This window comes from Bos grunniens, chromosome 11, assembly GCF_055505025.1.
Source record: "Bos grunniens cultivar Pamir isolate PY7600 chromosome 11, Bosgru_T2T1.0, whole genome shotgun sequence".
In the NCBI taxonomy this organism is placed as follows: Eukaryota; Metazoa; Chordata; class Mammalia; order Artiodactyla; family Bovidae; genus Bos; species Bos grunniens.
Window position 1 is genome coordinate 82,333,870 of NC_141175.1, and position 24,547 is coordinate 82,358,416.

Genomic DNA, 24,547 nt, shown 5'->3' on the forward strand with positions numbered 1-24,547 from the left:
TGGCCACATTCGATGCAAGAGGAGCAGAAAGGCTGCAGAGCGCCACTCTGGCTCAGCTCACGGTGGGCGATGGGGTCATATGCCCTGACAGGCCTTTACCCAGGGAGAAAAATCTTTCTAATAGCCCAGAAGAATGCCCTAATCTGACATCTCGTTTAGCAGATTATTGGGCCCGGCTTTGATCTCTACTGGGCATAATGAGTGCGCCTCTGGGGCCAATCAGTAGTCATTAATTAGCAGAGCGGCCTGCAGCTGGGCCTGCCCAGGAATGGGGTCCTCAGCCTGCGAATTGGGAGTTGAGGGTGATGTTTGTGAGCAAGTCAGGCCCAGACTGAAGCTACGGGATAGATTAGGGTCACCGGGATCAGCCCCCGAGGTCTCTCTGGGAAAGTGCTCTAATCTGGGCCTTCCCATGACACATGTGGCACACCAGGGACCAGGCATGGCTCCCATTTGGCAGGACATCACCCGACAGTGCGAGCAGAGAACCGACTGGGCACACGGCTCACGGGGTGTGACATCGCGACACAGCGCACCACAGTGTGCAAGGCACGTAGCAGAAACCACCCGGCTCTTCATCTAGCCCTCTCGTGGAAGGGCAGACTCTGCCTCTATGACTGATTTCTGTCTCTTCTTGGGTCCCTAGCAACCACCTATTTGGGCTTTTGGGACCCTGGGAGATGATGGTCAAAAGATAGTTTTTGAGTCCTATGGTTTCATCATCTCTAAGAGCAGTGGTACTCAGCCTTGCAGTCCTGTATTAGGGTTGGGGTTGCAGCAAAGCTGTGACCAGCAACACAGATGAGGAGGGCCTGGGGGAGTGCAGAGTGGGTACACATGATGTAGACTTAGCATAGCAAGAGCTGGATTCATATGCCATTCCCTGCCATTCACTAAACAGCCATGTGACCTTCCGCTAAGTACTCTTAGCTTCTCTGAATTTCATCCTTCGTGTCAGGACAAGGTTATCTTTCCACACAGTGATTGCACTTAGCTTTTATATAACACCAAAACACAGAATTACTTAATATATGTATTTTAAGGGTTCAGAATTATTAATAAATTTTTAAATCAAACTAAACATTAAACTCAATCTCAAAAATTAATAAACAGAGGACTTCCCTGGTGGTCCAGTGGTTGGGTGTCCACCTGTCAATTCAGGGGACATTCAATCCCTGGTCCAGGAAGATCCCACATATTGTGGGGCAACTAAGCCCATGCACCACAACTCTAGAACTACTCAACATTCTACAGCCCGTGCTCCACAACGAGAGAATCCCCCATAATAAGAAACCTGAGCCCTGAAACTAGCATGGTCCCCACCCACCACAACTAGAGAAAGCCTGCCCACAGCAACATAGACCCAGCACAGCCAAAAATAAAGTTAAAAAATTTTTAAATTAATTAAACAGATAAAACATTAAGCAAAACATTCATTTATAGACATACAAACATTAAGTTAGTGTGAAAGTCTCTCAGTCGCATCCAACTCTTTGCGACCCCATGGACTGCAGCCTGCCAGGCCCCTCTGTCCATGGAATTCTCCAGGCAAACACTAAACTTGATATTAATTCAGAACAAATCATTAGGAGACAAACATTTTAAAATAATTATTCAAGTAGTTATTCATGTGAATTACTATTCAAAGGATAACAAGAAATGTAATTAACTCTGAAATTAAATACTATCTGATCTTTTTAATACGATCTGGAGAAAAATTAAGGTGTCATTGTTAAGTCAAGTGCATTTGTGTGCAAATTTTTCTCATTGCTGTGAAAGCTATTTCTGACTCTATACCATTCAGGGGAACAAATGCGGAGAGAGTTATAAACTAACACCAAATTCTTTTGATACCATCATGGTGGGGAGAAAAAAAATCTCTTAATATACTTTTAATTTATTAATAGCTTTTTAAGCTTTTTTCTGGCAGAAGTGGGCAGAGACTGAGACCTTTCTATTGATAGTAAGCATTCCTTTCTGTTTAACAAAAGCCTCCTTTACTCTCATTGGGTATAGACGGTGATCCCACACCATCGGTGGGCTGTATCTACTTCTACTTCTTGTAGAACTAGAGCTTCAGAAGAAGCTTGCTGTGTTGATGAGTGTTTTCTCTCTCCTCTTGAGAATTTTGGAAATGTAAAAAAGAAAAAAGCTTTCTAAATGAGTGTCCCTTTGTTCTAGTTGGAATTTTAATGTAGTATAGAACTCTCTGGGTGGTTTCAAGACAAATCACTCTGATTTTAGATTTTTTTAAAAAATATAAACTAATAGTATTGCACTAAAAAATGGGGGACTTCCCAGGTGGTCCCTAAGACTCTGCAGTCCTAATGCAGTAGCCTGGGGTTCAATCCCTGGTCAGGGAACTAGATCCCACATGCCACAGCTAAGACCCAGTGCAGTCAGTTTTTTTTTAATTGGTATGTGATGCATTAAAAACCTAGAGAGAGGCTAATAGAAACTGACTTTGAAATGGCTTGTTCCAAATAGGTCGTTTCCAAATCTTTTCTACTGTCAGGATGCTGTATTGAGGGACTTAAGTATGGAAAACTAACAAAAGCAAAGTCCTTGAACCAAGTGAACACTAGGGCTGAGAGTCCTCCTTTCTTCCCTCACACGCCCTCTACACACACTTACACATTAGCATGGCCGTGGGGGTGACAAGCCAAGATGCCCCAGTGGACAGTAGCCCAACATTTTTAGTGGTCTCTAGACCTTTAGGCCCTTTCCCACCCTTGAACCTCGGTGGGGCTGGCATGGCTTGTCTCACCCACTCCAGGCACATGACTGCTGCCATCTTTTCAATGTCTCACAGCCCTTCCTGACGGTCCAGAGGTTAAGACTCTGTACTTCTAATGCAGGGAGCACAGGTTTGATCCCTGGTTGGGGAACTAAGGTTGGTCATAGCTTTTCTTCCAAGGAGCAAATCTTTTAAAGCTATGACCAACCTAGACAGCATATTAAAAAGCAGAGACATTACTTTGCCCACAAAGGTCTGTTTAGTCAAAGTGGTGGTTTTTCCAGTAGTCATGTATGGATGTGAGAGGTGGACTATAAAGAAAGCTGAGTGCTGAAGAATTGATGCTTTGAACTGCGGTGTTGGAGAAGACTCTTGGGAGTTCCTTGGACTGCAAGGATACCAAACCAGTCAATCCTAAAGGAAATCGACCCTGAATATTCATTGGAAGGACTGATGCTGAAGCTGAAATGCCAATACTTCGGCCACTTGATGCGAAGAGTTGACTCATTTGAAAAGACCCTGATGCTGGGAAAGTTTGAAGGCAGGAGGAAAAGGGGATGACAGAGGATGAGAGGGTTGGATGGCATCACCAACTCGATGGACATGAGTTTGAGCAAGCTCTAGGAGCTGCTGATGGACAGGGAAGCCTGGCGTGCTGCAGTCCATGGGGGTTGCAGAGGGTTGGACACGACTGAGCTACTGAACTGAACTAAGGAACTAAGACCCCTCATGCTGCACGGTGCAGCCAAAACAACAACTAAATACAGGTTGACAAATACACACACACAAAATAAAAATAATATTTTAATAAATTTGCTCACGGATGTACCCTTGTCATCCTGTACATTTTGGGCTGCATCTTCTCTTTGAGTGCCTCATCATATGGCAATGATATAATATCATTTTTAAAAAAACATAAAACATTTTTAATATTTATTTGTATTTATTCATTTGGCTGCACCAGTACTTAGTTGAGGCACGTGGAATCTTTTAGTTGCAGCATGCAGGATCTAGCTCCCTGACCAGAGATCAAACCCAAGCCCCCTGCATTGGGAGCTCAGAGTCGTAGCCACTGGTCCACCAGGGAAGTCCCTATAACATCATTTTCCTTGGAGAGCATTGAAGAGTCTTTCCACTAACATCATTGATCAAACTACATACTTTGTTACTCAGAATTTAGAAATCTTTATTTCAGCTTCTTGACCAACCTCATGTGAATTTTTAGAACTGTTGTCTGTTGGGTAAATCCTTGACAAGTTTCCCATGTAAGCTGTAAGATGAAAAGAACTTTTCACAGGCTAGCTTCTGGCTCCTTACGCTTCAAATCTTGTTTGTCTAGTGCTTCCCACAGGCTCCCACACTGCAAGCCATAGGACACATTCTCACTGCCTCATACCAGGTGAGTCAACAGCATGGGAAGTAGGTGAATTCCTGGAAACCATCCCCCCCCAGTAACTGTAAGGAGACATGGAAGTAGCGGGAGCCACACTCATGAAACACCATGTATGTATCCTGCATCCCATACAAGCACTTGCCCGTTCACCCACACTAAATGCATCGCCAACACAAGTTTCCCTCGTGTGGATCCCAAAAACGCCCACAATGACTCCAATACCACCTGACAGGAGGGGAAATGTGACACAGGGCAAGTCAGGGGGAAGAGAAACAGCAGCCTTCAATGATTGTGGTCCAAGTAACGTACTTTTGCAAGTTTTTACAAAAACACGAGCCCTTGTGAAAGCATCACCAGGAACCACAAGTGAGGGGCCCAGGAAGACTCTGCAAAGGGGGGGTGGTGGGGCCAGACCTTGGAGATGAAAGAGGTGAGAATGAGGGTAATTACCGAGGCGGGGCCTCAGGCTGCGGCTGCTGGCACGATTATCTTAACAAGTTAAATTAGCCCCAGATAAACCTGTACCAAATAAACCTGGGCTGCTTGTGCCTGGAGCCTCCAGGAAGAAGGACTTCAAAGTCCCAAGGCCAGGTCATCAGAGGTGGCTGTGTCCCCCAGGCCCCCAGGGCCTGTTCATGGGCTGCAGGCCAAAACACCGCCTGACTCTCACACTCACATGCCCAGCACCCAGCTCACACAGGGGCCCCACACAGGCTCCTGAACCCAGGTACATACATCACTGCCGCCCCTTCCCCAAAACCTCAGCTGACGGAACACACACATTGCTGAGAGCCATTCCCAAATCCAGGACTAGGGTCCCCTCAGGCATCCCTCTGGGGGTGGGATGGGGCAGGTGAGAGAAGGGAGAAGGTCCTTTCTTCTCATTCTCCACTCACAGGGTAGGAATCAGTAGTGAGCACTAGCTGCTACCTTTTTTTTTTAACTTCATTGAGGAACAACTGACACATAATTGTATTTATTTAAAGTGCACAATGTGATGATTTAATATACATATACATGTGGCATGATTATTAAAGTCAAGATAATTAACATATCCACCGCCTCACATTTAACACAGTTAACTCGTGTGTGTGTATGGTAAGAATGTTTAAGATCTACTCTCTGAAAACGTTCATGTCTTTAATACCATATTATTAACTATAGCCACCAGGCTGTATGTTAGATCCTTAGAACTTACTCTTCTTACAACTGAAAAGTTTGTTCTCTTTGACCTACATCACCCCATTTTCCCCTCTCCCCAACAGAATGGCAGCCACCATTCTCCTCTTACTTCTATAAAATCTGCCTTTCTTCTTTAACACCTATTTCAGCACCAGGGTCCAAGGTTCTGTAGACTTGGAATGCTCTCCTGCCCTCTCTGTCTTCAGTCCACATATCTCTTCGATCCAAGGGGCAGGGACCAGACGGTGGACAAGATGCTGATTCTGTGGTTCAGAGCAGAGTTACGTACTGAGCCCCAGATCAAGCCAACCACACGTGATTCAGGCTGGAGAGAAGGGTGATGTCACATACTGGCCTCAGCCTCCACCCCAGGACAAGTGGGAAATGATGGGGGTGACAGGTATGGAGCCTCCTGGGGCTGAAGGGTTGGCCAAAGTCCTGGCTTGCTTCCCTCTATGGCCCAGAGATCTGCCCCATAGCCCTGGTTTAAGGGCTCCAGGGCACCACAAAGCCCCAGGTTCTGCCAAGGAGTTTGGCTGATCAGCAAAGGGTCTTCAAAGAATACCAAATTGGGTCAAGATTCCTAGGTTCAAATTCCAGGTCTCAGGAGTTTGGGGAGAGTGAGGGGGTTGATAATAGCCACAAAGATCTTTGGATGGTTGGGTGAGGGGATTCCTCATGCTGAGTAACAAGAGCCATGAGCAGGCAGATCGGTCAGAATTAGCTGGGAGTGGGCCAGGTCTTTGAGGCTCTTCCGCTCAGGAAAACCCTGTTCTCCATCCTCAGCCAAAGGGGGAAGGAAAACAGGAAACACATGTTCTGTAGGGGAGGCTGAGCACCCAGTCCCGAGACGCCCACAGGCAGGACTGCCCCCTGGATGAGAGTTTCCCAGCCCCACCTGAGGACCCAGTCCTGACCAGCCTTCAGGAAGAAACACACCCTTCAAGCATATACAAAGAGCCTAGAGCCACTAGGCCAACATCTGTGTTCTCACTCACAAACTCCTGTGCAGCCTTGGCCCAGGAACTCAGCCGCTCCGGTCCTTTCCTTTTTTCCCTTATCCAATAGAAGTGATTGTCCTGCCTGCCTTTCTGCCTTGCCTGCCTAGCTGGCTTTTGCAATGACAAAGCACCACACACATGGGAATACTGTTGGGAATCCCAGAGGGCTTCTTCCCTACCTATGCGTCAAGCCTCAGCCTCCAGGAAGCCTTCCCTGATTGCCCCAAAGGGAAGACCTGACCTGCTCACCTGATCGATCCCCTCCAGCCTTCACCGTTTTCCCCTCTTTGAGGGCCCTGACACATACTCTGCATCAGATGAAAGTACTGATATCTGGTCATCCTATGCTTAAAATCATGAGCAACTTGAAGCCCAGCCAGCCCTGTTATCCTTCGTGTCCTCCCCAGGAGCCAGCAGGCATGTAAGACACCCTGACTGGAGACACCAGGCCTAGGTGAGATGATAAGTCATCCCCGCCCTCCATCCCATCCATACCTCTCCCCCTTGATCCGGTCTTGACCACCAGGGACTTGGGGTTTTACCAGCACAGAAATCAGTGCATCCAGGGAGAGCAGCCCTGAAAACCCCGGGGGATCGCTGTGAGCCCTCTCCCATCTTCCTTTGTCCAGGACAGGAGGCGCCTCAGAAAACATCTGCCCAGACCCTCCTCAGACCCATGCTGCAGGCCTGGTCATGGCACTCCATGTCTCTAAAGGCCAGAGCCTGGTGCCATTCGCAGGACTTTGAGAGGAGGAGGCTGCCTGAGAGTGAGGCCACGGTGTGAGCATGCAGTGTCTCTTCCTGGGTCGTTCCCTAGCCAGTGTCCATGTGCGTTCCCTCTGCTCCTTTTCAGGAGCCCCCTCAGAAACTGGCCTGGCCATAGTGACCGGCAGATGGCTTGGGGAAGAGTGGGGGGCCAGGAGGTCAGGTAGCTGAGTGAGCCCCGTGCCCCCCCAGACAGAGGGAGCCGGCAGAGATGCTGCCGCAAACCGAGCTCTCCCTCACACCATTCAGTCCTCATCTCCCAGCCTCTCTTGCATCCTGGGGGCCCCCATGACTGGTTCTCATCGCAAGGTGAGGTGGTTAAAAAAGCTGCCTTCTCTACTTCTTCCCTTTCTGCCTGCTCAATGCAGAGAACCCCACAGTCATAAGGGAGTGGGGAGCCATTGATGCCAAGAGCATGGATCCTTGAATCACCTCATAGAAGGCCTCCTGCTTGGCCAGGAACACCCCTGTTCAATGGTTATGAGGGAGAATTAAAGTCTGTCATGCTCAGCTATTGACATTCGGGGATTCCCTTGTGGCTCAGCTGGTAAAGAATCCGCCTACAATGCAGGAGACCTGGGTTTGATCCCTGGGTTGGGAAGATCCCTGGAGAAGGGAACGGCTACCCACTCCCATATTCTGGCCTGGAGAATTCCATGGACTCTACAGTCTACGGGGTTGCAAAGAGTCAGACGTGACTGAGTGACTTTCACTTTTCATCAACAAACATTATCCTAATTCAGTTGCCTTAGAGGAGCAAAATTGCAAGGAAAAAATGAGCTTGACACCCCAGATATGTCTACCTCGACCCCATTTAGGAGTAGTCATGTGACTTGAGCCCATCCCGTTAGTCACGTCCATCAGTTTGGCTCCAGTGGAAGGAGATGCTTTGAGCTCAAACAACTAAGGGCAGAACTTCCCAGTACTCATTCATCTCCTGGCTCCCTGTCATCAATCCGGCCTCTCTCCACCCCTGCCAGTCCCAGGCCCTCCAGTCTGGCATCCTGACTGGACCCTCCCTGGATTCCGGCCTCTGGTGTTGTGTCCTGGCTCCTACGAGGTCCACACACTCACCCTGGAGTCTCTCCAAGATCACAGTTTCTACACTTACTTGGTGCCCCTTCCTTCTTCGGAGGCTGCTGGGCAAGTCCAGAGGCTGGGTCAGGCCCAGAGGCTATAGCAGGCTCCTGATATAGCAAAGGCCTCTTCCCTAAGGGCTTTCTGTTCCTTGTCCTAACCAGTCTTCACAAAAAGCCTGTGAGGTAGATAGACCCCAAGCCCACCATCCTGATTCTGCACTAGGGTGTTATTATTCCCATTTTACATATGAGAAAACCAAGGCATGACATGGTAAGTCACTCATTCAAGAGCACACGGAAACAGTAGAACTAGGGTTAGAATCCAGGTCATCTCGACTCTGGAACCCACATTCTGACTTCACCAAAGGCCAAACCCAGCCCCTTGGGTTGGTGGTGTGAGGTGGCCCTGGGACATCCTGCAGAATCTTCCTGGAGAAGGTGGCATTTGGGGACAAGTTACACAAGCTCACTGAGCCTGGTTTTCCTTCCAAGGTTCTGCCAGTTGTTCAGGTGTGTGTGTGTGTGTGTGTGTGTGTGTGTGTGAAACCTACATAGGCTTGGACATGGAGTTACAACAAGGAAGCGCTTTAGAGTAGTGCTGGCCGATAGAAATAGACTTGTGTGACACAAGTCACAGGTGCAGGCCACAGATATCATTTCAAAATCTCTAGTTGCTACGTTAGAAAAGGAACAAGAAACAAGAAATTAACTTTAATAAATTACTTTATCTGCTGTAGAAGTAATGTTGTCTCTTCAATATGTAATTGATGTGGAAAATAATGAACGAGCACTCTTCCGTGCCAAGCCTTCCAAGTCCAGTGTGTATCTCCATGATTAACACCCCTCCGCTCAGTCTAGCTGCATCTCAAGCAGTCTAGGGCTGCAGGTGGTTGGTGGCCGCCATCTTGGACAGAACAGCTCTGAAGAAGGGCTGGGCTTGGGACGTCGAGCGACCCTGGGAATGAGGCTCTAGAATATGGTGGGCCTCCCAGACCCTGAAGGGCACACGTGCTTAGGCCCGGCTTAGCAGAGAGCAGCAAGAAGCCACAAGGCAGTAACTCCTGCATAAACACAAACCGCTGCGTGTTAGGATTCAGGGAAAGCAGCGGATGGTTTTCATTTGCTGCAAAGTCGGCATGTGTTTGTACTTTCCTATTTACAGTAGGCCCTCTACGGAGGCTTGTAAACAACTCCAGGAGCCCAGCGCTCCATGCAGCAGTTCTGTATTCTCTGATGACCCCCAGCCCCCAGGTTACAAGCAAGCACAGATTAAATCCCGAGTGTTTTCATGATCGAGGAGCCCGGTCTATGAAATGTGACGAGGCAGAAATCTGAGCAAAAAGCCAGGTCAGGAAATCGTTGCCAGCTGTGGTATGTGTGATCCTGGGAGGGGACCCCAAAAGGAAGCCCTGAGTCCTGCCCTGTGTCATCTGGGGTCCGTGTCTAGCCCTGGAGGTATAGCCCAAGAGAGAAATTTTTCAAAACTTGAGTCCACAGAATGAGTGTGAAATTATCTGCCAGAATCAGAGGCAACCAGGCCTGTGTGCTCATAAGGTTCCCTCACTGACAAGGGCCCATGCCCAGAAGGGCCTCACACTTGGTTTAATGCTCTGCTGTCGCCATCTTGAAATTTTTATTAGTTTTGGAACCAGGGTATTTTCATTTTGCACTGGGCCCACAAATTGTGGAGCTGGTCCTGAATGGAGGCCACTGCAGGAAACAAGAAGCCCCTTCTGCCGAGGTCCCCTGCTGGGGAGGGGCTCAGCATTCTCGTGACCTTTCCAGGAACCAGTCCCCTGGTCCAGCCCCTTCAACTGTGCATGGGGAGACCATCTGGAGGAAGGGCAGAGCCGGCCTGACAAGGGCTGCCTGAGACCGCCCTGGAGAACAGCACCAGGATGTTGTGTATTTTCCAAAGTTCGATTCACAATGGTCTCTTTTCATTTAAAGAAAATACCGCAACCATTTCCTAGCAAAGGTTAAGTCTTTACACTTAAAAAAAAAAAAAAAATGTTTTTTAACCTGCCAAGGAATGTGCTTTTTTAAGCTTGTTTCCTGCTCTTCCTGAAGTTAAGGTTCCCTCCCCCTGCTCACAGGGAGAGCTCTGGGGTCCTATGAGAGTGGTGAGCGACTGGATGGTGACTGTCCCCTAAAGCAGGTCAGGGACGTGGCAGAGGTGTGGGGAGCCAGTGCTGGGTGGCCATCCCCTGATCTACCAGAGCCAATCAGGACAGGAGCCCTGATGCCTCAAATCCATCAAAGCCTCTTGTTGTAGAATCTGTATAATCTGTATTAAAGTCTCCTTTCTCACTGTGGATATCAATTAGTTTCTCTCTCTCTCTCATTAATTTGACCAGAAGTTTTGCTAATTTTACTGGCCTTTTCAGAAGATTGACTTTGTGGGTTCTTTCTACTTTTTGCTTGTTTTAAATTTCATTAGTTTACGCTCACACCTTCATTATTTCTGTCATCCTACTTTCTTTGGATTCAATTTGTCTTGGGCTTAGTTTTTCTAACTTCTTGAGCTAGATATTTAAACAGTTGATTTTCCACCTTTCTTTTCTAATATAAGCATGTGAAGCTATGACTCTCCTCCTAAGTCTGGCTTTAATTGCACCCTATGTTTTGCAGTGTAGTCTGTTTATTGCCATTCAGTTCAAAATTCTTTCTAATTTTTATTGTGATTTCTTCTTTCTGGACCATCAGTTACATGGAAAAATATTGTTTAATTTGCAAACATGATTTTCTAATTGTTTTTTCTGTTGCTAGTTTTAAGCTTAATTACAACGTAGTCAGTGACTATATTCATTTCAGTTCTTGGAAGCTTGTTGAGATCTGTGTTATGGCCTCACATAGGGTCAGTATCACATGGGGCATTTTTGTAAATGTCCCGTCTGCACTTGTAAAGACTGTATATTTGAAGTTGTTGGAACCTGTGTTCTATGTACATCAATTAATTCAGGTTTGTTAATGATATTGTTCAAATCTCCTGTATCCATACTGGGCTGGATTTATACACCTCTCACTAAAGGAGTCTTTCACATATATGATTGTGGATTTTCTATTTCTCCTTTTAGTTCCATCATTTTTGCTTTCTTTGCTTTGAGGTAATATTATTAGATTCATACACTTTACAATTGTTTTAGCTTCCTGGTTAATTGAACCTTGTATTATTATAAGTGTCACTAACTCAAGCATTTTTTTTAAAAAATTTGCTTAAAATCTATTTCATTTGATGGGGCATCCCTGGTGGCTCAGTGGTAAAGAATCTGCCTGCCAATGCAGGAGACGTGGGGTTCAATCCCTGGGTCAGGAAGATCCCCTGGAGAAGGAAATGGCAGCCCATTCCAGTATTCTTGCCTGGGAAACAACAACACCCCAACTTTCTTTGTATATTTTATCATTTTTCTTCCAATCTTTCTGTATGCTTGTATTTGAAACCTTCCCCTTATAAGCAGGATATAGTTGTGCTTCTTTTGTTACTTGCTCTGACAATTACACATGTTAAATGGAGTACTGTCATATTGGGTTTATCTACCACCTTGTTTGCTTCATACTCCTGCTTTATACTCATCCTGCCTGTCCTGTGGTCCTTTCTTTTGGATTGATTCAGTGTTTTTATAGTGCCATTTTGACTCACTCTTTTGACAATAATACACTTTGCAGTGTTGGCCTTTTTTTTTTTCATGTGCTGTGGTTGCAACATCTATCTGTGACTAATCAAATTCTGATACCAATAAGTATTCCTACCACTTCCTGGACAATGCAGTGACCTCAGAGTGCTTTAACTCTACCGTCATCCTCCAGCAGATGCTATTACTATATGTTATTTCAGACGTTTTAATTCCCTACACATTTAAAACCCCACAAGTTATCACTGTTGTTGTAAATATAGTCAATATTCATTTACATTCACACACGTATTTACATTTTTCTATTGTTCTTCCTCCTTGCATCTCTCAGATTACATTTATTTTCCATCTGCCTGAAGAACACCCTTTAGTATTTCCTTTGGTGCAGGTCAGTTGGTGATGAGATTTAGCAAGTGTTGCTTTCTAAAAATATATACATGTATATAATACAACATTTATTTATTTGGGTCCCAGTTGTGGCATACGGGTTTCTCTAGTTGTGGCACTCAGGCTCAGTAGTCATGGCACATGGGCTTAGCTGCCCTGCGGCATGGGGGATCTTAGTTCCCCGACCAGGGATTGAACCTGTGTCTCTAGCACTGGAAGGTGGATTTCTAGCACTGGATCACCAGGGAAGTCCCTAAAACTTATTTTTTCCTCTTTATTTTGGAAGGATATCTGTGCTTCATAGACTTCTGCTTGGTAGTTATTCTCTTTCAGGGCTTTGAAGATATTTTTTTGTCTTTGGCTTCCATTGTTTCGTTTGAGAAGCCAGTCATCAGTCTTCTGTGTCTTTTTCTCTCTGCCTGCTTTTAAGATCGTATCTTTGTTGTTTGCCCTTCAGCATACAGTCAAGGTCCCTGGAAGGGGTGAGAAGAAATCTGGGAGGTGGGTTGGGAGGCCTGCTTCTCTGACCTTGGACCCTTCATACAAGCCAAAGGAAGCCCTAAGAGATTCACCATGTACCTGCCGGCCCTAGGATGGTGGTCCCCAGAACTTGGGTCTTCCCCGAGGAGGGTCTTGGGTTTGCTCACTTAAAAGCAGGCTAACTCCAGGGTTGTATAGAAGAAGATGGAGAAAAGGAGAGGGTAGGGGAAGGGCAGATGCCACCTGAGTCATTTAAAACCAACCACCATGATGAGATTAGGATCTTGACACCTAAACCCCAAAGCCAATGCGCTAGAAATTCAGCCCGAGGGCAGTGATTTTTGCCCCTCAAACAAAATCCCCTTACTACATGATCAGCCTTCCTGGATTCTCACTGGAAATCCTATACCCAGCCTTTATAACACACATTAGGAGACAAGCCTGTAGCATCTAATTTCACCACATGCTGGGCTTTGGGGTGAGTATGTTGCAGTAAGACATGTGGGTATGTATACAGACAGATGATAGTGAATAGCCATATGGTAATGAGTTGAGAAACTATTTTTGTTGTAAAGGAGAGGAAAAGCCCTTGATATCATCAGAAACTGTGCCTTTGCCATCCTTTCAAAACCCAAGGCTGACAGTAGAATGACACCAACCACATCAGTGGCAGGAAGAAGGCTCCTGGTACAGCTGGATTCTTTAGCAAACACACACTCGCTGAGGGTCCCATCCACCACTTTCGGTCTCCAGACAAGCCTCTGCTACAGCAAACAGCAAAGAAATACAGCTATGAAACCATGCCTCCCAGATGGTGCATGCTAGGTCTATCCCTGGGAAATCAGAGAAACTAGGAGTCCCTAGGCTCCCGAAGAGGAAAGGGATCAGCTTGCCTGCAGCACGTGGAACCGAAAATGATCTGACACAAAAGGAGCAGAAGAAAGATACTGCCTGAAACCTGGGCCAGAACATGGACTGCAACACTCCTTTCTCAACCCCTCCTTGAGGAGGGATTGGAAACTAATGTCAGACACATACCTTACATTGTCTGCAATTGCTGTGGGTATGGCAACCTGTTTAGAAAACCATATACGTTCCATCCACACTATAGCTTAAGTTTTCTCAACAAACCTCTTTTGCTGCCATTACGAAATTGTAAGTAAAGTCCCCTTTTCCCCAGACATGGTTTAGGAGACACAGGTGGGCCCACCTAACCATCTAAGGTGAAGATCCTGGGTCTGCAATGGGAAGCCATGTTGGCAGCCACCACCTCAGGGCAGAGGGCCAGGCCCTGGCCTATACTCATCTGGGGTTGCCCAGCTGTGCCACATATATGTGGGCTACAGGTTCTGTTTCTCCTCTTAAACCAGGCTTTCCTTGTTTCTAGAAAAAGATAAACACACCCTGAAAACTCAACTGCCGATCATTAAAGGGGGAAAAAGCCCCACAGGATTCTGAACTCCATTTTGCAAATGGCCAGAAAGATGTCGGTTGAAATGAACAATTATTTCTGGTTTAGAGGGCAGGCCACATTTGTCTGGCTTGTACAGGCCATTCCAGTGCTCACAGGACGTGATAGCCAGGCCTGGAAGAGCTGGGCTCCTCTCCTCCCTGCTCCGTCTCTCGAGGAAGTTCAGGGTCCCCCACCTCAGAGCGCTACCTGCACCAGCCTCTGAACACAAGACAAATGCCTTCCAGTCCTATACCCGCGGCTCTTGCAGGGCAGCGAGGACTCTAAAAGGCCCCCAGCCGAGCCCAGACCTCCAGCAACTTCCTCTCCTCTTGGCCCCAAAGAGCAGGAGAGCAGCCCAGGGGAAGCAGAAATGAACTGTTGGTTTTTCTGCAACTGCTTTGATTTTTTTGTTTTTCCAAGAAGAAAACATTCAGCCCCGATCCCGGGGGAGGCAGAGAGGACAGAAACTGAAGGCTATTTCTGATCCTCTGCCTTCCCCAAAGGAAGGGTGTGAACAGCATAGAAAGAGTCCAGCCCCGGCTTCCTGGAATGGAGCCCTTGGGCAGCCTCTGCAGCCTGCAACGAGGCTTCAATCACTTTATGTCATTTGGGAGCCTCACAGTAACCCCCCTGGGAGAGTAGAAAAGGGTTGTTATTCCCACTTGATGAGTGAGGAAACCGAGGCTCTGGGGAGGTAACTAACCTTCAAGAAAGAGATGAAGTTTGGGTCCTGAGACGGGAACTCTGCAACCCTCCGGCCTTGTCCACCACCTGCAGCTCTCTGGACTTAGCCCTTCTGGAGCCCTGTGCCCTGCAGGCTAGCATCCCAGAAAAGGCCTCACTTAGAGGGAAAGGAATGACTAATTCCCTGTCCCAGCTCTGCCACCATCTGACTGTGTAGCTCTAGATATGTCCCTGAGCCCTCTGGGCCCTAATCTCTGTCTTCATCTGCAAAAATGATGTTAATAATCCTCTCTTTGTCTACCTCAATCACGTGATGGGAGGATCGAATAAGGCACCCTATGTGAAATGGCTTTGCAAACTCTAGCATATTATACCAATAGCTGGGCTGACGAGTATTACCTTCATGATAGGAGTGAGCAGAAAGGTTCCTGGCCTCAAATTATCTCCCTCTCCTCCATGGATGGGCAGTCCAGCTTCTGGTGAGTCTTTTTCCTCTTTTATCCACCTAGGAAGGCACACACACCTCTAACCATTATCGATCATGAGTTACTTGGAGTAAGCAAGTTTATCAGCCACTCAGGGAAAATCTACAACAGAGGGCGTCCAGCGCCTGCCTTGATGAAAACCACAGGATGCATCACACAGAAAATGGTCAACATGGTGTCTCCAGGCCTGGGGAGCTCCTTTTTTGGTTCTGCACTTGGAGGGTTCCAAGAGAGGGGTGAACTGAGAACAGGAAAGAGCTCTTCTCCTCAACAACCACCCCCTCACCCCCAATTCACACACCCCACACAGGCCTCAGCCTGGGCAGGCAGTGTTCCTGGGATCAGGGCCTCCTCCCTGAGCACCCAACCCCCAATAAGGTCACTCTAGGGGTGCAGGGCAGTTTTTTTTTTTTCCTGGGGGCCCAGTTGGGAGCAAGGAGATCCAGCCCGTCCCCCAGGTGCTCCCATTCCTGGCCTCCATCTGCCTGGGGATAGAAGCCAGTCACACTCATCCTTGCACCCATTCAGAACTGCACCCTTTTCTCCTGAAACTGTCGGGGGTGGCCCAGGCCCGCTACAGACAAGAGCAGCGGATGGTGGGGTGGCCCAGGCCCACTACAGACAAGAGCAGCGGATGGTGGGGCTGGTCTCCCACTTGAGTCACTGTGCCCTCATTTCTCTGTGCCCCTGTCCCTCCTCCAGGAACCTGCCCTTACTTCCCAAAGTCCCCAGTGCCTTCCTGCAGCCCTGGAGGCTCTAGTGGTCACAAGGGACTCATTATACTGAGCTCTTTTCTGCTTAATGTGGGTGGGACCTTCCCCAAATCAATGCTCAGCCCAAAGGTATAGGGTTCTACCAGTGGGAGGTCAGGCACCTTCAAAGCAGGGTGAGGGTGAAGTGGTGGAAGGAGGCCTTCGCACTCCCCTCACATCAGCTGAGTGTGGCCAGCTGCACCTGCTGTAACGTCATCCCAGCCCAGTGGCCCCAGCACCTGAGAACTGAACATTCTGCAGCCTGTAAATTAATAACACAGGGCTGAGGGAGAATGTGCCAGAAGGGTTGGGGGAGGGGTGTCCCCACTCCTTTAGACTAGGATGGATGCATGCCACACATTGTCAGATGACCCCTCCCTAATTCACAGCTCATTCACCCAGAATCATCCACCAGGACCCCGCCAAGCCCCACCCACCTGAAAGAGGAAGAAATAAAAGAAGGCAAGGGTGAGGAAACCATTTTATAGCTCTTTAATAACTGTTTTGCTAGGTTCTGTTTATTCTGTTCAAAGTAGGTTATAAAGATATTCTGTAATTAAGGAAAGAAAAAAACAGCAACAACAGGAAAGTCCTTTTAGAAACAGGTTTGAGGTAAAGAACAGGTTGATCCTAACAGCTTGGGGGTGGGTAGGGTAGGGGGGATATCTCCCGCAGTGAGAGACATCTGTGAATGTGTGTGTGCTCACCAGAGGCAGAGAATGGCAAGGCCGAGAGGATACAGAGCCCCGGGCCTGAGGGCAGCTCTCTGTCCTGCACCTTCAGCGCTGTAGCATGAAGACAAAGAGTTACTCACACCAAGGTCAACCAATGGCACACAGCTTTTCTCTCCAGGGATCTGGTCTCCACAAATTCTTCACCCCACAGCTCGTCCAGCCCTGCAAAACGGAGCCCAGATCTGTGATCCCAGCTGTTCTCTCAGCCTCTGCAGGAAAACTCTCTAGTCTTTCAGTTTCCATCGCTCTCCCCAAGACACGAAGGCGAGGCGAAGGGACTGTGGGATCGCTGCTGATAGGAATGCATGTTGATGGAAAAGCAACCTAGTCCTGTGGTAGAGTCTATTCTTATCCTCAACTCCTCTCTCTCCCTTCCTAAAAGAGGATGATACACCCATGCTTAGGCAGCAACTTCCATGGAAGGACCATCCTTCCCCACACCACTGATAATGGCCACCATGTGACTCACCTTGACCAGGGGCACATGAGGGAAGATGACCTGTGCCATGCCCAAGCAGATGCGTTAAGAGCCAAAGTTGGATAAAAAAAGAAAAGAAGATATGTGGGGCAGAGACCAGCCAACTGCAGCCACTAACAAGTAATATGAATACAAAGTAAATTGCTGTGTTTTAAGACATGGAGATGTGAGGCTGTTTGTTACTGAGGCCTCACACAGCTGACTGATACAAGCCTTGTCCTCCTTTAAATCCTCCAATTGAAATACCTCTGGCCCCCTTGGCTGAAGTCCATGGCCAGAAAATCCTACTCTGCTTTCTTTGTCTTGGGTAGAGTCCTCACCTCACCCATGATTCCCCTAAGGTCTAACTATGACTCTCATCCAATGCCCAGCACAGGCGCTCAGCTATAGGACACTCTATTCTTGTTGCCACAACCCCTCTTGTAATCCTCCCAATCACACTCTCAGCTAATTTCCAACCTTCTTTGGGCTCACAAGGATATTCCAGAGCCCATCCACCCAGCACAGATGCCAGGGCAGCTGGAGAAAGTTGCCCTCAGGCTCTCCCTCTGCCTAACCACACTGGGCCTCCACATTTAATCTGATGTGGCCACCCACAGCTTGGTGCAGGGGGCAGACCTCCTCTAAGCCCTCAGGAGGCAGAGTAATGCCCCTCTACCCTGAGCATCCCCTCAGCCAGACCAAAGTTCGGCCAGAGTAGAAGAAATCAGAGCACACCTCTCACCCGCTGCCTCACTCTTGCAAAACTTCCTCCATAATCCCTGGGCTTGCAAGGAGTGGCCCTCTACTTCCTCTTTGTCCTCACCTGAGCCTTCCCCACCTGGGGAGAGATAAACTCTGTTATCTGATCCATCAAGCCCAACCTGAATATGCTAAAGGAGGATCTGTTAGCCATCCTTCTATTTCCACAAAGCCTGGATTTCCACACCATTGTCTCAATAATGAGGTCAAGAAAGCCAGTTTGGGCCCCAAAGATGACCTTCTCTATGGCAGTGTCTGATGGTTCATATTCTGAGGTGAAAGCTGCAGGAAAATATGACTGAAAGAGTAATATTTAAAAGAAACCCATTTTTGTACTGTGTGTTTTTACCAAAAAAAAAAAAAATTTTTTTTAAGAAATCAGTTCAAACTCAATATATTTTGCCAATTACTTTTCCCCTTTACATCACCTAGACCCATTTGCAGAGGAGATAAGAAGTAAGGTCCATATATCTAAATTCCATTTCTCTTAAATGTTGCTCCTGTTTTCTCCTTCTTTGAGATTCTTCAAGCTATTACTGTCCACATTCTTCTGGGAAGGGCACCGACACTTCACCACCACCTGTCCTGCAGGGTTAGTGGTTAAGAGTGGCCCTAGCCAAATCACATGACTCTCTGGTCCCAACAAAATCCCCGAGAGTTTCCTTGCCACAGACACACAAAACTCAAGAGACCTGACATTCACACTAACATGCTTTGTGTCGTTCAGGCATTGGGTTGGCTGCATAGAACAGAAAACCCAAATTAACAGTGGCTTAAACAAAATAGGACTCATTTTTCTCTCAGATAACGAGAAGATCAAAGACTGGAAATTCAGGACAGTCTAGCACCCCCACTGTGGTGTCCAGGTCGCAGGCTCTTTCCAGCTTTCTCTGTGACTAGAATATGACTTCTATATTCCTGATCACAAAGTGGCTGCTGGAGTCACCACCATTACCCCTACCCTCCAGGCAAGAGGGAGGGTTAAGAACTCTTTAAGGAGCCCCTTTCCCCTTTAACTATATGTTGCTTCTATCTCATTGTTCAACACTGCTTATGTGACTACCCCTAGCGTCAAAAGAGGCTGGAAAATGTAGTATTTTAGCTGGGCTAATTGCCAACTCCCCAAAGAGTCCAGATGCTATATAATAAGGAAGAAAAGAAAAGGGTAGAGTTGGTCAGGAACTGGCAGCCTGTCACTCATTTCTAATGCCAATGTTCCATTGAGAGGTTCTGAGGCTAGCGTATCATTTGTGTCTCCTTCCTGCCCCCTCAGATGATAAACCTCTTTGCAAACAGAGACAAATGTTTTTCTTTTTTAGGACTGTCTCTTCCCCGACTCCAACTTTGCAGTCCTATTGTCCAGCTCAATAAATGCAAATTAAAAAAAAAAAGATTCACTATTAACCCTATGTGCCTTGCAGCATTTCCCATTACTCACTTGAGTCACCATTCTTTTGTCATTTCACATTTCCTAGGTGTATGGAGTAACCCCTGAACTCAGTTGTAGACTCCTAAGAGTCTGGAAGTGCCCAGTCCATAGACCTTCATGCTAAGAGTGCTTTCAAGAACTGTGAAACTACGGGATCTGGGTTTTAGTGGTTATCTGTAACCACAGCAATTGTAATTTGATCTCTTTGCGATGCGTTAGAGTTTACACAAGCTCCTTCAGCCTCATCATTGCATAGGTCTTTTAAGTGAGTTGGATTGTTATAATTATGCTTTCTTTACAGATGATGAAACGGAGGCTAAGTGAAGGTACACGACATGCCCAAGGGCATGCAGTGGGTATTTAGTCTAGAACTTAAGTGGAGGGCTTTTGACTTCAAGTCTGGAACTTTTCCATCAAACTTTAGGCCTTAATTCCCTCATTTTCAAAATGAAGAAATTAATTTTGGTGATTCCTCATGTACTGCTGTCCAACAGAAATAAAATATGAACCACGTATGTAATTTTACACTTTCTAGTATCTTTTAAAAGTAAAAAGAAATGAGGGAATTAATTTTAACAATTAAATTTTTATTTAATCCAAAATATTATAATTTCATTATGAAATCATGAAAAAGATTATTAACTAGGTATTTAACATTCCTTTTTTTTTTGGTACCTTCACTTTTTTAGTCTTTGAAATTCAATGTGTTTATTACACTATCAGCACATCTGAGTTCAGACTAACATTTCAGGTGCTCAAAAGTCACACATGTTATTCAACAGTTCAACTCTAATGTTTGAAGGGTAAATTTAAATTTAAGCTCTGAAATTTCATATCTCATTACCAGTAATTTTAGAAATTATCTAAAAATAATTATTTTCTATGCATTCTTGCAATAAAGAACTGTGTCTCCAGCAACCTTGTTAGGGGCTGGTGGGGAGAAGGCGCTGCTTAAATTCATTACAAAGCACTACTGCCATCTGGTGTCAGTTTACTGAATCGCAAGCAAATTCCTAAATGCTTTTCAAAGCATGGTCTACATACCGAATCTGATTTACCATGGAAGCCTCTTAAAAATGCACTTCGCTGGACCCCACTGACTCAGAATCTCCAGGACAGATCCCAAACGCCACATGCACACTGAAACTTGAGGATCACTGATCTAAAGAACATGCCTACTTAATGCAACCACAGAAAATTCAGTGGCAACAAAAGTCAGAGGAAAGACTTGTTTTTCCATGCTGCTGTCCTTATATTTTGAAGACCACTGCTTTCTCTTTGTAGTCTGCTGGATTCTAAGGAGTTGAGTTGTTTCTAAATAGAAAAACAACACCCCACTCACCCAACACACACATAAAGTTAATAAGAATCCATAATCTAATCACTTTAAAAAGACTTAAAGAAAGAAGTTTATACGACACCCCCCCTCTTTCATGCAACCCAGATATATATTCACAGCTCAAGGCTGCAGCACACGAGCTAGCCCCTGCCGTTCCTCTTACCCGTGCTCCCCTCACATCCTGTGATCCAGCTCAAGATCCTCTCCTCCTTCAGACTTTGCAAACGCTGTTCCCTCATCTGGAACAGCAGTTCCCATCCCCACCCCACCCCCACCACCACTGCCCCCATGTCAATGACAACTCAGCCCTCCGATTCAGCCTGGGTGGACATCACCTACTGAGGAGCCCCCTGGGCTAGATAACCCCCACTTTTCCTCCTAGAGTTTCCTGCACAGTTATTGTCTGCTATGTCTGACTTCCCCACAGGACTGTTAGTTGTTAGAGGATGAGGATGTGTCTCTTTTCTCTGTTTCTCCACAACTAGGAAAAAAAATCTGCCACAAAGCAACATCTAAAACGATTTGCTGAGTAAATAAATGTTTTCTAAGGCAACAAGTAATTAGTCTGATGTTTAAAACGATAACCGTGGTGCTAATGGGGCTTCCCAGGCGGCGCCAGTGTAAAGAACCCATCTGCCAATGCAGGAGATGTCAGAGAAGACCCCCTGGAGAGGGCACGGCAGCCCATTCCTTGCCTGCAGAATCCCATGGACAGAGGAGCCTGGCAGGCTATAGTCCATAGGGTTGCAAAGAGTCAGACACGACTGAAGCAACTTGGCACACACACAATGTGTCAGAAGAGACTAACGAGGTGGGCCTCCCTCAGTAAATGTATTTCACAGGCGCCTTCTGAAAGCATCGTGTGATCAGCAATCATGGTGGGACTTGGGGCCTACAACTAACCGAGCAGGAGCCTAGGAGGGGGCATGGACACCCAGGAGTCAGTGAGGCAGGGAGGGGCATGGGGGGAGGCAGGAACAGAGCAACCTGGGAATGTCCTCACCGCCTCCCAGGAAGGGAGCCATTTCCCCAGAGGACAGGCCTGTCACATCTCGCCCAGCTAATCTGACAGAAGCCAGCTGCAGCACTGGCTGGGCCTGCCCCCGGGAAGGCGTGCTCGGGCTGGGAACCACATGCCGTTGTTCTGCCCCCAGGGACAGGGGCACCGAAGGAGGGTAATTGACTTGTCTCCCAAATTTATTTATTAATTCCTAGCTGCACCATTTGATGTGGTTTCCAAGAGGCACGCCGTTGCAATCTGCCCCTCCTTCCGCCTCCCCCCGCTCCCCCCACCTCCCCTTGAGCCTTAACTACATATCGTCCCCCAGGGAGGCGGGTGGGGCTCAAAGCCAGCCCCACAGGGAAGACTGCATGCAGGAAGGGGCTGGAAAGGGTGCTCACCATGGAGGGGGCTCACAGCCCCCAGCTCAGGCTTCTGAGTCAGTTCAAGAAGCCAGCGGGACAGCATGCTCAGGAGGCCTGGGTGGGATGAGCCAGGGTACACATGGGGACAAGTCTCACTTTTCTGCTTCAAATTCCCAGCTACAAAAAGAAGGAAACAGTGACTGCTGATGGCCCTTCACAAAGCTGTGTGACAAAATCGAATGTGACAAAAACAGGAAAGTGCTCTTGCAAGTGAAGGGCACCCAGAACCAGCAGAAACTCAGACATGGTGGTGTTCACGCGGGCAGAGGTGTGGTTCTCTGAGACCCGGGTCTACACCACTGAGGTGTCCTGCTTTATGCTTTCTCCATTTCCCATGTTTCCTACAATTAGCATATGAGTTCTATAATCGGGGAAACACCAGAATAAACAAGAGCTGCTGAGCTTGTGGACCAGAGAGGTCACACGTGCCTAAACTTGCCTCCTGCAGGAGGTAGGCCCTTGTGGCTAAGCCCAACAAGGAGGGTGGTTACAGTGTGGAAGGAGAAAGGGGGTCCTCCCCCCACCTCTGCTGAGCCAGGAAGGAGCTCCCACGTGGAGGGGGAGGGTGGAGACTTCAGGGTAAGGTTGCTTTCTTTGGTGAATGTAGCCACAGACCCCAGCCAGAGGGCATGGGAGTCAGGCCCCCACAATTCCCCACTACTGACCCACCTTCAGCCTTTGTAGTATCATCACAGGCGACCTCTATGTAGCTAGTGTGCTGGGGGCTGGGTGGCTCTCAGTTCCCTGACCCTCTCCAAGGAGAGACTCCATCCCCTTCCAAGATGGAGAAGGGACTAACAGCCCAAGACGAGGGAGCTGACTGCGGAGGTCAGGCACCCTTGACGCTCTTCACAGCCCTAGGACCCTGGCATTGTGTGTGTGTGTGTGTGTGTGTGTGTGTGTGAGTATGTGCAGCCCAAGTAGGGTTATGGGCTGAGGATGCAGGCTGGGTCCAGCATACCCTTGTCCCAAGGAGGCAGGAATGGCTTCTCCAGAGCACACATTCCCATCTGAGGCCCCAGGCCAGCTGCCCTGGCCCTCCACCACAGCCTGTGACTCCTCCGCTCACTCTCGTCGACCCTCTGGAAAAGGAGAAATGTTCAGAGGTCTCAAATTGGGCAGCAAGCCAGGGGCCTGGCAGTCCTCAAACTGACAAGACATAGATACGCATGCCAAGGTGCCTGCCCTTGGTAATTCCAGGAGAACAGGCCCAAACCCTGTCATTCACACTTGCCCTACCCTGCTTCACCTCTCAGCACTGGCTTCTGCCGAACAGTTCAGAGTGCAAAGAGCATCCTGCCCCACATTCTCAGCCCCACCACTTCTACATGGACAGGCTCAAACCCTGGAATCCACCCCTTTCCTTCACTCCCCTGCCAAAAACCCACTTGCACAAGGCAAGTGTGTGTGGAGCAAACCCCACTGAAGGTGGGGTGATGGAGGGCTTAATGATCCCCTGTGGCTCTGTAAACACCTCCCTGCTTTTTACATTTCCCAGTCTTATCCCCTCAAACCTGCCTGCCTTTATAGAAATGAATTCTTTTCACTTTGTTTCACAGATGATTTTTTCCCCCTCCATCCCAACTCTGCTCCCTGCTAATCTTTCCACTACAAAGACCCACCGTCCTGCTCAGTGAAACCCTGGGCTGGGTCCCCTCCCTGAGGCCCTGCTCCTCAGCACCATGGAAACATTAGCAGAAACTCTGAATCTGTCATTTTTCTCTCCCTTCGTCCCTGCTCCTCAGCACCATGGAAACATTAGCAGAAACTCTGAATCTGTCATTTTTCTCTCCCTTCGTCCCTGCTCCTCAGCACCATGGAAACATTAGCAGAAACTCTGAATCTGTCATCTTTCTCTCCCTTCGTCCCTCACCTCTTCACATACATCCAGACTTCACAAGCTACTCCTGGAAAGGAAGAGGTCAACTTTCAAACCTAGTACATTCCAGGGCCCAGACCACGGAATCCTGTCTCCTTGCCTTCACCTCAGGTGCCAGATTTTAGGGACACCAAAATACTCAGTAGGCAAGTCAACTCATATTTTAATGCAATACTTTTTATTTATTTATTTGGCTGAACTGGGTCTTAGTTGCGGCATGTGGGATCTAGCTCCCTGACCAGGGATCAAACACAGGCCCCCGGATTGGGAACTCAGAGTCTTAGCCTCTGGGCCACCAGGGAAGTCCCTTAATACAACACTTTTAAAAACTAAAACCAATGCAAACTATCCATGATGGATGAATGAAATACCAGATTTTTCAGTAAAGACAGACTCAGCATTACTAATTTTTCCTTTTGCTTCAGACCGCAACACGACAGAGCCCAGCACTGCGTAGACTCTACGTCAGGATTAGACCATCACAGCCAGGAA

The 24,547-nt window shown here is 47.6% G+C and overlaps 2 long non-coding RNA genes across 12 annotated transcripts in view; both read right to left on the reverse strand.

The window, feature by feature from the left end:
- The window catches only part of LOC147363429 (uncharacterized), a 147,345-nt gene that overhangs the window by 80,644 nt on the left and 42,154 nt on the right, over positions 1–24,547 (reverse strand). The window lies entirely within an intron of this gene.
- LOC147363430 (uncharacterized) lies at positions 16,500–22,293 on the reverse strand. The gene is made up of 2 exons (XR_015137085.1): positions 22,153–22,293; positions 16,500–16,926 (listed from the first exon to the last, which is right to left on the reverse strand). It is a non-coding gene; the product is annotated as an uncharacterized LOC147363430 (long non-coding RNA).